At 39.4% G+C, this 15,101-nt stretch overlaps 1 protein-coding gene and 1 long non-coding RNA gene across 11 annotated transcripts in view; one reads left to right on the forward strand and one right to left on the reverse strand.

Annotated features, from left to right (window-relative positions):
- Positions 1-15,101, reverse strand: part of DYNC1I1 (dynein cytoplasmic 1 intermediate chain 1) — a 438,502-nt gene that overhangs the window by 26,696 nt on the left and 396,705 nt on the right. The gene's annotated exons all lie outside the window — the stretch shown is intronic.
- Positions 4,545-15,101, forward strand: part of LOC144288880 (uncharacterized) — a 38,216-nt gene continuing 27,659 nt past the window's right edge. Inside the window, exon 1 of the long non-coding RNA XR_013356903.1 lies at positions 4,545-4,621. This is a non-coding gene — a long non-coding RNA (uncharacterized LOC144288880). The remainder of the gene's footprint in view (positions 4,622-15,101) is intronic.

A 15,101-nucleotide genomic window follows, 5' to 3' on the forward strand; every position in this document is an offset into this window, starting at 1 on the left:
GAAAAGCAATGGGGGAAAGTAGACACAGACTATAGACGTTGGTAAATTTAAGTTAACATCCCAGACCTTAGTTTTTTCTTCTATAAGATGGAAGGTGGGAGCAATTGATCTAACAAGTTCCTACTGGCTTTCCACGACTCTGTTCTGCAGTAAGGATTGAAGGGAAAAAAGTTTGTGAAAGTTTTTTACAAGGAGTTATTCAAAGGTAAGTGTTATAGTTAAAGCCATTTTCCTCGATGTCCTGTGATATTCCCATCAGCAATTTTAAAACATTTTTTATTTCATGAAAATAGGCATCTAAAAATGTATCAGGGTGGTTTTTGGTGAAAAACTGGAAATTATGAAAGTAATGACAGACCTCTTATTTGACCAACTAAAGAAGAAATAAAGAATATTAAATTTACACGAGAGAAGCAGGTAGTGAACTCTGTTCCAGAGTGAAACCGTACAACATCCATCAACGTTTTACAATAAAGACTTGATCTCTAAATTTGAGCTTTGATTTTATAAGTATACTTCTGACAATGACTAGAGCTGCATATTTTTCCAATCAGTTAACTATAAAATGATTTCATGAAAGATGAATTTCTATTTCTGATGTCAGATACATACCAAAGTCACATTTAGAGAACAAAACATTTGTTTTATTTTTTCCCTATGTTATTTATTTTCCCCTCATCAGAACCTCTAGGCATCCCCAATAGTTTAGAATTTTGAAGGCTGTGAATAGGAAGATTTGTGTTTAAATGCCTCCTAACACCTCCAAACACTGTGGTTCTTGAGGTCGTATTTGCCTCTAAATGATTAGCTTTCAAGCAGATTTAGTAGAAATGTTTACCCAAACCATGAAAATTTCTTTTGGAGTGGAGGGGAAGAGTGGTGGGGGTGGAGGTGATACATGGATAGGTGGGGAAGGGGCCAGAAAATTAACAGTAGAATTTCTGTATTTTATTCTGAAATAAAAAGAAAACAAATGGAATCTTACCTTGAAACTATATCCTGTTGGGAAAAAACGATGACCAAAATACTAAACAATGAGTAATAAGAAAATGTCCTTCAAAAATTGTCATGTGGGTTCCTGTGAAGTAATTAAAATAAATAGCCAGCCAGTTCTTCCAGGAAACATTAAAATGTGAGACCACAATATCACTTTAAAAAAACCACCAAAGGACCCCAAAACTTCAGGCTCACACAAAAATGGATGCCTCTACCGTAAAAAGAAAGTGCTTAAACAAACAAACAAACCAAAACTCACAAACCAAACCAAACCAAACCAAAAAAACCCAACTCTGTTGGCCAAAAAGAGGTGTTGTGAATTTGGTACTATCATTAGAAAACATTATTTGCAACGTAATTTAGGATCCTTCTAAAAGCACACAGTATCCCGTATTTAACCTTCAATTTCTATGGCTGCTCATACTAAAACAATACAGACCAGACATATACGATACCTTTGCCTGTTTCTATCATGATCAGATATTCGAAATTAGACATAAATACTTTGGGTGAGCTATTCTTAACAGCACACGGACAGTGGGTCTGCTTGCTGTTTGTATGCATTAACAGAAACTATATAAGGACTTTAATTTGAATTAGTCACTTTAAAGTAATTACAAAGAAGTTTCTAGAAATCCAGGAATGTAGAGCACTTGCCTCTCTACAAATGTAGAAGTTTGGCTAAATAGGTACTGAAGCCACATAAAAGTTGTTCTTTGTTGCACTACCTTCCTCTCCTGCTTATTTGCATGGAAAAATCCTCCTAATCCAGGAGGCGCCACCAATAAAGAGGATAATTATCCATATAAAAGAATGTATACATATTCACAGGTTTTGACTAGTATTTGAGTGTTTAAAGCCATGATAAAAACTACAAGCTCTGCCTAATTCATAAAAGGAATATTCCCCCGCCCCCCTCCCCGCACTGGCATGATTTCTATGAATATCAGCTCCACCTAATGGTTCTTCTTTAACATGGGCATTTTAGTAGCACAAAGCTGTCCAAATCTGTGCGAAAACACTAAACAAACTGGGATGCTCTCTTAAATTGCTGTTTGCATTCATCTCAGCTGCTCTGGCTCTTTTGCTATGCTCTGCCTTCTTGCTTGAATTGCAGCAGAGCAGAGAGAGGGCCACCGTAACGCCTAAACCGGAGTGGCCGAGTTGGTTCCTTAGTGCAACTGAGGTGGCTTGTTCTCTGGACTGCTATTCTTTCTCTAGGCTGGTATTTTCTTTATGAAGGCCCCCATGGCTGTAGGAGGCAAACAATACAACAGAACCCCTTTGGTGGTTCTGGGCCAATTCTATTTCTACTGTGGCGGAGTGGTTTCACGTCCAACAGGATCTCAGTTAGAGGAGGAAGCATTTCTTCTCTCTACATAAATGGAGGTATACGTAGATAAAGGTCAGGTTGCTTACAGACTGTACTCGAGGCAGGTGGGAAGGATGTTGGTATTAAGGATGAGGGAGTGTAGAGGGAGGATAATGGGTTAGCCCTAGAAGCAGTTTTAAGTGTGGTTGTATCCTTGTCTTGAAGACTTGAAAAGTTAGAAGAATGAGCATATAATGTGGTGCCAGTTTTGTTTATTCATTTATTACCTATTTTATGTCAAATTGTTTAGCTGCATCTTCCTAAATTAAATGGCAGATCCATGCTGATCCTCAAACTGTCAACCTCCACTCCAGCATCTGGCTTACAAATTATCTTACTGGTATAAATGAACTGCTATTATCTCTATATATGTATAATTCTTTTTTTAAAACATATTTTTAAATTTAAATTCAATTAATTAACACATAGTGTATTATTAGTTTCAGAGGTAGAGGTCAGTGATTCATCACTCTTATATAATACCCAGTGCTCATTATATCATGTGCCCTCCTAATGTATACTTCTTAAAGATTTAAAATATATAAAATTATAAATCTAGATCCATTCATTATACCTTGACTCATACTTATTTCTAAAGTGCCAGGTAAACATTTGCTGGTCCCCAGGGCTAATCTGACATTAGTGATCTCATTATACTTAGTAAATATGACATTTCGATAAATTTCATTTTTGTTCAAAAGTCATATACCTAAATACCCAGATTTCTGGGTTTAAGTTCTAATGGTAAAATTATTTAAATTTTTAAAGAAGATTTTATTTATCTGAGAGACAAAGCACAAGCAGAGGGGAGGGCAAAGGCAGTGGGAGAAGGAGACTCCTTGCTGAGCAGGGAGCCCTATGCGGGGCTCCATCCCAGGACTCCAGGCTCATCCCAGGACTCCAGGCTCAGATGCTTAACTGACTGGCCACCCAGGCATCCCAAAATTATTTAAATTTTTTATTCTGCTTCTTGTATCAGTAATTGATTTTATATATATGATCTATATCTACATATCCCTATCCATCTCTATCTATATCAAGGACACATTTTCAAAGGGTCAAGGCAAGTTTTTTGTAGGTCTGCACTCCTGTGTCTCCTGATGTTAAATGTAATACATCTTTTATATTATATCTAATACTAGTATAGCTGATATTTATATTTATTTCAATAATGGAAAAAAACAAAAAGGAGAATCCCACATAGCAGACGTTCAAAATATTCTGTTTATATGTAGAGCACATTATGTTTCCTATTTTGCAACAGATTTGCTTACTATATTCTATTACACCTAAGACAAATTGAAATTACTTTCTTTTAAAAAAGCAAACAGAAGCTAAACATGAGGCAAGGAGATTCAGGACATTACACATGGCTGTGCGAAAAGAACCTACATTAATTAGGAGCCCTGGACAAACTGCAAGGTAAGAGGTCGCATGAAGCTAGCCAAGGTGGACCCACACTGGTTTGGTCCAAAAATAATTACTTGGGATGGCAAAAATGAGTTTTAATTTATCTTCCAACATCACACATACAATGTAGGTTAGATCAGGAGTTTGGGGAGGACATATCTTTGAATCTCATAATTATGAAGATACTGTGTCTGTTGTTATCCTCGTTCTCTCTTTAGTATTATTGCTTAGAAGGAAAAGGTGGAGAAGGCAACTTGTGAAAAGAAAAGGCAAACATTTCCATCTGGTTAAAAGAGCCAAGGAAAAGATCCATAGCCCTTACTTCTTGCACAGTGGGAAAGCCCAGTCAGTTGGGCAAGGAGTCTCAAAAGTGTTTGTACTTATATGGATTATCTGCACCTTCTGTATAAATAACAGCTCTAGGTATGTGTTGGTGGGTGAATCTGGGGGGGCGGGTGTGGGTAGGGGTAAAAGGACAGGAAGTATGAACACAGGCTAAGTCTGGCTATGACTTGATGATCACATTCTTGTGGTTTCTTTCAAAGTTAAAGTATTCTCCCTGGGTGAGCTTTAAAAAGGAACCCCTCTTCCCCCTCATCCCCCACCACCCCCAGAAAAAGCAAGCAAGCAAGAAAAAGAATTTGATGACTGGCACACATAGTTTTACTGAAAGCCAATCTTAATGTTTGCTATCTTGTGTTAGGAAGGGAGGGGAAAGGGGGAGTGAAAATGAGGATGAGGGGAGAAAAAAATAAGTCAGACACCACCTGAACGGTGTGATTATCAGAAAGGCAGCCAGCAGGGCTTTGGGGTTCTGGGGGCAAAAATGCACTCTGTCATCCGGTAAGTGTTACTGGCAGTGAACTACTGATTTCGTTAATCTTCTTTCCTATTTTAAGTGTTAAGTTTAGATAATGTAATAGCATAAACTTTAACTTGTGATTCGTGTTTATTGTGTTCTACTTCCGATATTTTAAAACATTGAACAAAATGCTAGCAGAAGTAAATAGGCTCAAGGCCCTTTGTTAGAATTATGTAATTTTTAGATGTTTTCATCTCGGTTTAAAATACTCATTTTAACAAAGTAGGTTATTTCACTTAGGACATCCAAAAGCATTAAGTCATCAACAGTGAATTATTAAGAGACTACCGTATGCTTTCTACTTTGGGCAATTAATAGAAGATATAGAATATCTAACTCTGTTCTCAAGGACTCACAATCCGGGTAGGAATATAGAAGTTATGAAATAAAATGAGAAGGATACGATTAATTGGAGGTCTGTTTTCTCATTTTGTCCCAAAAGGATCTACAGTGTCTCATAAATTAAATGTCTGCAAAATGAAGAATAAACACGCAGTAGAGGCAGGCAGGATAGATAATGTTTGCTAGGATTCTGAGATAAGCTGATTATTACAATCTGGTCCCAAAACAGTCCGAAATTTCCTGACAACTAAGACAAAACATGTTGATCACAAGAAGGTATGTAAATTTCACCATCTGAAGTAAGAAAGATTACAAATTCCTCCTCAAAGACACATTTTTGGGAAAAAAGTCAAGGAGGAATTTACCATGTCTGTGAATCCCTGGAAGAGAGACTGGTTTTCTGTCTTGTTTATACCAAAGAAAGAGAACAAGTATGTAGCCAGGTGCGAAATTCTGTGGTACAGATGTTTGGTGCCAGAGGAATTCGGAGATTCGGGGGGGAGTGGGTGTTGGTAGTTACCATGGTCTGATGTGGTCAAGGAAGGTATTATCTAGGACAGGTGATGGAACCCGCCTTGAAAGATGCCTAGACTTTGACAGATGGGAAGGAAGCCCGTCAAGGAGGGGAAAGCAAAACATGCAAAGACCTGGCTGTGAAAATCAGCACGGAATTCCCAGATGGATGGGAAGCTGAAAAGTGGGGACAGCCTGGTGGATTCTAAGAATTTGCCCTGAAAAATAACAGGAAATAATTCTGGTTTGTTTAGGGCACGGTTGGGGCCATGTTATGAATGGTCGTAAGTATAGAGTTTAGACTTCTTGATGCAATGAGCTACTAACTTCTTTAAACATGTACTGATAGATGTGCAAAGCATTGTATTTTGCACTGAATGGATGCAGAGATGCCTACTGTCATGGTTTTCAGCTTTTCCAATGTGGACAGCTGAATGATGAATATCATTAATCGAGTAGAAAGAAGAAGAAAGAGAGTAGGGGAGGAAGATCTAGTTTTTTGTTTTGTTTTTTGTTTTTTGTTTTTCTAGTTTGTACTTTAAACATGGTATACTCGAGTCTTTGGACTAGATACTCAGGTTAAGCTGACAGTGAAAATGTGGGTCCAGGATTGAAAAGGAGGACAGACTTGAAGCCCATGCCAAGTAATCACTGATTAGAGAAGCTGAGGGATAAGAGAGAGTGGAGAGGAAGAAAAAGAAGGCTGTGACAGAAATTTTGAAAAACTGGGCCAAGGAAGCAAAGGGGAAAGAACCAGTGGAGATGTCTAAGGCAAGCCATGAGACATAACTGGGGCTGGAGAGGGCCCTAAGAATGAGGGGTAGAGTCTGTGATATAAGATGACGACTAAAAAGAAGCCATTGCATTTAGCGATTAGGGGCTTACTGATAGCCTCAGAGACAAGCTATCAGAAGACTGATTAGGTTTGTTGTGGAGTGGCTGGAATATGTGGCAGTGGTCAGTGTGGATGCACACTGGCTCTTCAAGTTTTTTGGAGAGCTAAACCCAATTTTAGGATATGTTCATGATACTTTAAGCCAACCCACCCACCAAATCATGAACTGCCAATCTCTAAGAGGATGATAACATCACTGATGTTCAGGGCTGCCTTTTTTTTTTTTTTTTTCTCAAGGTCAACCCACTTGTCATTAGCTGTAATATCCTTGACACTTTGGACCATTTCTTATGTGGATTTGTATCTTGAGCACTTGGCATCAAGGCTGGCAAATAGGAGGCAGATAAGATGCGTTGAAAGTAGGTGATGAAGCAGGAAGCATCTAGGTGCAGTCTCATTTCTGCCTGACACTTAGGAGCAGAGCCTTGAACTTTCTTCTGATTCTTTGGACTTGCAATTCTTTCTTAGTCTCCTCAGGGCTGAACCTCTGCCTTCCCTGATTGATTTTTGATTGAACATCCTCCTTGGGCTACCTCTTGTTCTTCTAGCATGCTACTTTGGTTCAGAACCTTTCCCCCTCACTCTGGTAACTTAAACCTAATCTCCAATGAAACTTATGATCACTGCCCTGTCATGGCAAAGGTTTCAGCATGTTTGTACACTATGGGGAAGGAACCAGGAGCAGGGCACTATTTTGGGGAGGAAAAATGATATGAAAAGTAATAATAAGACAGGCGACTAGTGACTTGGGCAGTAGGAAATCTAGCCAGCAATTTTCTGTGTAATTAGGAAAAAGGTATTGAGAATTAAATGTCTGATGAATGATGAATTTTATCGCCTTAAGAACAAACAAAACTTACCCTTAGATTGAAAGCATCAGTATGTACCTAAGATGCTTTGTAACATATACATTTCAATTGGTGTGTGTGTGTGTAAGAGATATATATATATATATATATATATATATATATATATATATATAAATGGACAGACAGACACACACAGAGAAACATATTTTTCCATGGAATATTCTTATTTAGTTATCTGGAGAAGAAGAGTGATGCCCAGAAACAGGAGAATTGTGCATGGACTATGAAAAAGCCTAAGTCCAAATATCAGCACACAGAACTTGAAATCTTAACCAATTAGTAAATATATTCTGATCATGGTGACAATGGTGAAATAGGTCTTTGGATTCAACATCAATAAAGTCATTTTTTTTCCATTAATCACATTGCACCAACTGTTCCTGCTACTTTCCCCCAATAGCTGCTGCCCCTGGGAGTCAACCTTGAGTTGACTGGGAGCTCTTCCTGCACTGGGAATGAGGTGTGTGTGTGTGTGTGTGTGTGTGTGTGAAAGGAACTCATGGGATGTTCACTGTTGTTAACTTTTTTGGTCCATAACCAAGAGTCAACTGTGATAATGACATGTCCTTAGCTCTTGTTATGGGCTGAATTGTGTTAGCACCAGAATGCATATGTTGAAGCTCTAATAACCCAGGACCTCAGAAAGTGACTGTATTTGGTGACAGGTCTTTAAAGAGGTCATTAAGGTTAAATGAGGTCATATGGTGGGCCCTAATCCAACATAACTGGTGTCCTTAAAAGAGGAAGAGTTTAGGACACAGACATTATACAGAGGAAGACCATGTAAAGACACAGGAAGACCTCCATCTGCAAGCCAAGGAGAGAGGCCTCAGAAAAAAAAATCAACTCTGCTAATAGCTTGATCTTGGACTTCTAACCTCCATAACTCTAAGGAAATAAATTTCTGTTGCTTTAGCTACCCAGCCTGTGGTACTTTGGCATGGCAGCCCTAGCAAACGAATACAGCTCTCAAATGAAAAGGAACATCTCTTTTATCTTGGTCTCTAACACACACCCATATGGGCGTATTCACCGTGAAATTCTATATTTAGGGAATTTCCCCAAGACTGCAAGACATACACTGCTTCTGAGCAGCTCTTTCCCCCTTCCTGATCATGTTCCCTTGTTATCAATGATGACACCTCTATCTTGTCTTTACCATACCTTCTGCTAAGGGGAATTGTAGTGAATTTTTATAAATATGCCCCCTTCTGGAGACAGCAGAGCCTCTTTTAAAATGTTCACTTAGCTTTCAATCACACCCATAGTTCTGCAATGGTGTTGAGACAATGGGGACGGGTGAGGATGGGAAGTGGAAAGCTCTGTGGGATTCAGTGCCATCTCAATACGAATGGGCCACGGCCATTGAAGGAATGGACCTAAACAGGAACCAGAAGTTATAGTTGTGTTCAATTCAATCAGTCATTTTAGCCTAAAGACAGAGCAATTTTTCCCCCCTGAAAGAGAAGTCTGTGCTTGAGATAAAAGTTTATTTTGGTTTAATTTTGTCACCCTCTGCAGGCTCAGTCCTGGCTTCTCTTTCTTTGAGGAAACGTAGGTGGAGAGTGAGATGGGTGGTGGGGTCAGAGGGCAAGAAAAGGCAGGGCAGATGGAGCATGACAAGGGTCCTGAACCTGAACCCTCTCTTCCAGGGGTTGGGGATAACCTTTAAACTCCAGCAGGCAGGCCCCTGCCCAGCTCTCCTTTATCAACCTCCTTAAAGGCTAATTACTGCTGAATGGGTTCCTGAGGTTGGAAAAATTTCAAAGAGTTTTTTAATACATCTCTACAGTTCTCTTCTCTTAACAATAGGATCTATCAAACAGTGAGGGGAAGGCTCTGTTTAAAAGCACCGACAGGAGATCAGAAGAATGTGTTTGATTGCTAAAGTGACTAATTTATTTTTACACAGTATTAATGATGCTACAATAACCAATATCTATAGCCTGGTTTTGACAGTTTATTGCAAGGGTTCTCATTGTTTAAAAAAGAAGAAAGAGGGAAAAAAAGAGTACGAAAGAGAGAGAGTGTTTTATTTTGCTACATTTCCATTTGTTAACAAAACTCCTCATAAGCAAAACCAGAGGTCATTAGCAAACAACCAAAACATGCCTGTCTGCAGAAGAATACAACTCCCTTCATCATTTAAAATACAGCTCTGCTGAAAACCCAAATCATGACAAATCCTTAACATGAAAAATTCAGTGCAGACTTGAAACCACCTGACTTTACTTTGGGTTTGTGTTCCTTAAAATTACCTAGAAAATACCATAATCTTCTCTTCGTGCGGCTGGATGGGGGCCAGGCCCTGGCTCCAGAGGCAAAGGGCAAACTAAAAATCATGTCTGAACAGACAGCTCCACCCTCTCTCCCAAGTCCACTTGGCCCTGTGACAAAAAGTGAGGTCTAAAGCACATTCATCCACGGCCTGGGTTTTTGGCCCAAACTCAAGACTCTTATAGGACAAACAAAAATGAAATCCAAAATGTTATCACCCTCGCCTTTAGAAGTCAAATGGACTTAAAGGAGCTCGTACTGCCTACGGTGAGTAGTTCACATTTGCAATGTAATAGGGAACCAGTAGAGCTGTATTAAAATGTAGCTTTGTTTAGGAGAAGGATCCTTAGCTGAGAGTTTAAATTCCAAAGCGATTTTTGATAATAATTGTGTGTGTGTGTCTCCATATGTGTACATGTATGTGTGCATGAGACAGAGAAAGAGAAGAGAGATTTCCATACCAGATAAAACCTTTTGAGAGTGAAAGGTACAAATGGGGACTCCACTGTGGGGGGGCCTGTTTGCTTGGGGCCCCAGACTATGGGTAAGCCTCTCTGTGTGCTGTATTCTTCACTGAAAGCTTCAGTTCCTAAGGACTAACCCTCCTCAACGCCCACCCACTCTGACACCCCTACGCTCCCTCACGCTTTGGATGGGTGAGAGCCAGGAGAGACTGTCAAGTAATTTTTACCTCCTGCTGAGCTAGTGACAGGCTCAGTAGAAATAACTACATTGAGAAAGTACCTCCATGCCACAGATCCCAAGGCCAGCACTCCAACAAGACAATCCGAGGCTATGAATACCACTGTCTGGTCCCACTGGGGTAGATCAGTGCTGAAATGGTAGGGCCAGCCTTTCCAAATTTGCTTTTCCCTGATCCCTTAATCAAAACCCTCTGTTCCAGCCAGTCGTCTGCATTCACAGACGGAGTCCCCTCTGTACTCTGAAAACCTTCTGGCCTTCAAGCCTTTGTTCACCTTAGAGAATATGCTAGTCTCTCCCCTTCTCATACACCATCCAATCATGTGGTCCCAATCAAGCCCTGCCTAACCCACAATCCCCCCTCAAACACCCACACAGGCACAGAGATGTCTCTGTCCCTCAGGCCTCAGACATTGTCTTCCAACTTCTTTTCAGGCACTGGGCCTGGGGCTGCCTTGGAGTCTGTCTGATGCAGTTATATTTAAATATATTCTTACTGCAATCCTAAATTGTTGTTTATTTTTCCATGTAGAGCAAGTTTAAGACTTCAGTATTTAGAGGAGTTTTACATTCATAGCAAAATTAAGCAGAAAGTACAGAGATGTCCCACATATCCCCAGCCCCTACACATGGACAGCCTTCCCACTAACAACACCCTTCCCAGAGTGGTATCTATTTACAAGTGCTGAATCCATGTTGATACATGATTATCACTCAAGGCCCATAGATTACGTTAGGGCTCACTCTTGGTGATATACATTGAGTGGGTTGGGACAAATGTGTAATGACGTATATTCACCGTTGTAGGATTATACAATGCAGTTTCACAGCCCTGAAATGGCTCCACTGGAGCAAGGTTTATCAAATAATTCTGGAGGGCTGGGGGTTTAATCCTTGAGGGAGGAAGATTCTAGGAGTTCTCTAGGAGGAATATTAATTTTAGATTTTCCTCTAGGTAATAAGAGTCAAAAAATTAGTTTAACCTGCTTTGGATCAGCTGGATCTTGTTGCTTTCTGACTGTATGTCAGAGGCAGCCCAGCAACAGTGTTTTGGTACAGTCATGGCAGACTAGAGGGAAAAAACACCAAGGATTTGTGAGTAAGAAATGACCCATTTGTGTCAGGTGAAGGTCATTCTTGGGGTCATCACCTGGCACAGGGTCAGCAGTGAAGACAGCCTGAGAGTCACACTGTGTCACCACTTTACTTTTAAAGAAACCTTGTCACTTAAGTTAATATAGTTCATTTGAATGGTATTTTAGGAGGTAAATTTAATTTGTAATTTTAGGGGGCCTCTAAAATTAGTTGAGTTATAACCTATAGCTCATATATATTTTATTTTTGTTTATTTTTCTTTTTTTTAAGATTTATTTATGAGAGAGAGAGAGAGAGAGAGAGAGAAAGACACAGCATGCATGCACATACCAGTGGGGAGAAAGGCAGAGGAAGTAGACTCCCCAAGGTGGGGTTTAATCCCACAACCCTGAGATTAGGACCTGAGCCAAAATCAAGAGTCAATGACACTCAACTGACTGAGCGCCAGCCAGGCACCCCAGCTCATATATATTTTAAAACCTTCAGTGTCTTCTCATTACCCTTTCACACAAAATCTAAGTTCTTCCTTAGGCCAACAAGACCATGCATTACTTGACCTCTTATTACCTTCTCAAACTCCTCTTCTGCCATTTTATTTTTGCTGCAAACATGGAGGCCTTGGTCCTGTTCCTCATATAAACCAAGTCAAACTTGCTCCTTGATTTGCAGCCATTTACATTTGCTCCCTACAATATCCTCCTTCCCCTCACGTTGACAGAACAAACTCCTTTTAATCACTCATGTCTACTCAAGTGTCCTCTCCTCACAGAGGATTGCCCTAGTCACCCTGTAAAATAGCTGTTCATGGTGTCCTGTCGTTCTCTACCCCAATCCTGCTTCACTGGTTTCCTAACACCTACCACTATCTGAAATTTATTATTTACAGTTGGTCCTCATTTATTAATGGATTCTGAATTTTTGCATTTGCCTACTCTCTAAGATTTATTTGTAAGCCCCAAATCAGTGTTTCACAGTCATTCATGGACAAGGCTAGAGTGGAGGAAAGTTTGAGTCACCTGGTATTCATCTAAGGCTGAATAAGACAATACTCTGCTGTCTTGTTTCAACTCCCATACCATAAATAAATGCCCTTTTTGGAGTTAATTTGGTGCCATGAAATTTAATTTTTATGTTTTTTTTATTGGTTATTTCACTGTTTATAATGGCTCCCAAGCATGGTGCTAAGTATTGTCCAGTGCCCCTAAGCACAAGAAGGCTGTGATGTGCTTTACTGACAAAATACGTATTAGATAAGTTTCCTTCAGGCATGAGCCCTTGGCTGGAATTCACTGCTAATGAATCAACCTTACATATTAATAAGATGTCTTTAAACAGAAATGCACATAAAACAAGATCATGTATTTTTTTTTTTTTTTTTTTTTTGAGAGAGAGAAAGAGAAAGTGTGTGAGCAGTAGGGGAGGGCCAGAGGGAGAGGAAGAGAGAGAATCTTAAGCAAGCTCTACAACAAGGGGCTCAATCTCACAACCCTGAGGCCATGACCTGAGCCAAAATCAAGAGTCAGTTGCTTAACCCACTGAGCCATCCAGGTGCCCCCAAACAGGATCACGTATTGATTAGTTTATGAAAATGTGACGACCAGAGGCTCTCAGAAACCTAATCCTATAATTCCCCTGGAAGCAATGGTTATGAGTTTATCAATTCATTATGGCAACCTTATAGAACACAACTGCCATAAATAAGGATTGGTTATGTTTCTTTTGATGTGCACACTTTTTTCTTCCCATCCAGAATGAACATGCCTGTGAAGTCAAGTACTTTGTCTACCTTTGTTACTTTGTTCAGTGCCTAGAGTACAGTAAGACTTCAATAGATATGTATTAAATGAATAAATATAAGGAGTATATACTTTATTCTCTGTTTATATGTATTTGATTATAAAGAAAATAATTTAAGGTAATGCTAGAGGTTGACAAGAACTTTTTCCTTTAAAGAAATTCCATTCTTTACTCAGGTTTGCGTAACTAAGCACCCATTGGTAGCAGGAACCATGCCTCATTTCTATTCTTGTGAAAGTCCTTGGCATGAGGTTAAACATACACTAAGTTTTCTTGACTACTGGTTTAATGAGCAAATAATCAATCAAATATACTATTCTTTTGATTAAAAGGTTAGAGAAGGCAATACTTGCCTTAGTAGCAGAATATATTTTTAAATATTTATTTATTTGAGAGAGAGAGAGCATGCACGAGTGGGGGGAGGGGCAGAGAGAGAGAGAATCTTCAAGTAGATTCCCTGCTGAGGAGCTCAATGAGGGGCTCAATCCCATGACACATGAGATCATGACCTGAGCTGAAATCAAGAGTTGGGCACTCAGCTGATTGAGCCACTCAGGTGCCCCTTTTCTAGTAGGAGAATCTTAATTGACTTTATACTGCTATCAAGAGAATGAAAATGCAAGCTACAGACTGAGAGAGGATATTTGCAAAAGACATTTGATAAAGGACTTTTATCCAAAATATACAAAGAACTCCTAAAATTCAACAATAAGAAGAAGTACTTGATTAAAAAATGGGCTGGGATCCCTGGGTGGCGCAGCGGTTTAGCGCCTGCCTTTGGCCCGGGGCGCGATCCTGGAGACCCGGGATCGAATCCCACATCGGGCTCCCAGTGCATGGAGCCTCTCCCTCTGCCTATGTCTCTGCCTCTCTCTGTCTCTCTCTGTGACTATCATAAATAAATAAAAAAATTAAAAAAAAATGGGCCAATGAGTTTGACACCTCATCAAGGAAGATACATAGATGGCAAGTAAACATATGAAAAAATGTGCCATATCGTGTCATCAGGGAAATACAAATTAAAACTTCAATGAGATACCACTACACACTGGTTAGAATGGCCAAAATTCAGAACACTGACAACATCAAATGCTGGTGAGCATATGGAGCAACATTCATTTCTGGTGGGAATATAAAATGGCACAGCCATTTGGAAAGATTGTTTGGCAGTTTCTTATAAAACTAGACATACTCTTACCATATGATCCAGCAATCATACTCATTGGTATTTATCCAAAGGAGTTGAAAACTCCTGACCACGTGAAAGCCTGCACACCGATGTTTATAACAGACTTATTCATAATTGCCAAAACTTGGAAGCAACTGAAATGTCTTTTAGTAGATGAACATATTTAAAAACAAAACAAAACTATGGCATATCAGACAATGGAATATTATTCATAACTAAAAAGCAATTAGCTATCAAGCCATGAAAAGCCATGGAAGAACATTAAATGCATATTACCAAGTGAAAAAAGCCAATCTAGAAGGGCTATACTATAGAATTTCAACTACATGACATTCTGGAAAAGGCAAAACTATGGAGACAGTACAAAGTTCAGCGGTTGCCAAAGGGTAGGGGTAGGGATACAGAGGCAGAGCACAGAGGATTTTTAGGGTAGTGACAATATTCTGTATGATAGTATAAGGATGAATATATATCATTCTACATTTGTCCAAATCCACAGAATGTACAACACACTGAGAGTGAACCTTAATGTAAAGTATGAACTTTGGATGATTGTTTAAAAAATTGCACTGCTATTATATTCTTACATGTTTCGCAGTGATAATGTGTAGGTTGATATGTATACATTCATGTGTTCATATGAATGTACAGTTGATTGGACAAAGGGGGAAAGATCAATGGAGTAGAAAAAAGTGATACATGGAGAATGCAGCCTTCAGAAATATCAATAAAGAATGAACAGAGGTGTCTTTGCGGGTCTGTAGGATGCAGTTGTGTTTTAG

This window comes from Canis aureus, chromosome 18, assembly GCF_053574225.1.
Source record: "Canis aureus isolate CA01 chromosome 18, VMU_Caureus_v.1.0, whole genome shotgun sequence".
In the NCBI taxonomy this organism is placed as follows: domain Eukaryota; kingdom Metazoa; phylum Chordata; class Mammalia; order Carnivora; family Canidae; genus Canis; species Canis aureus.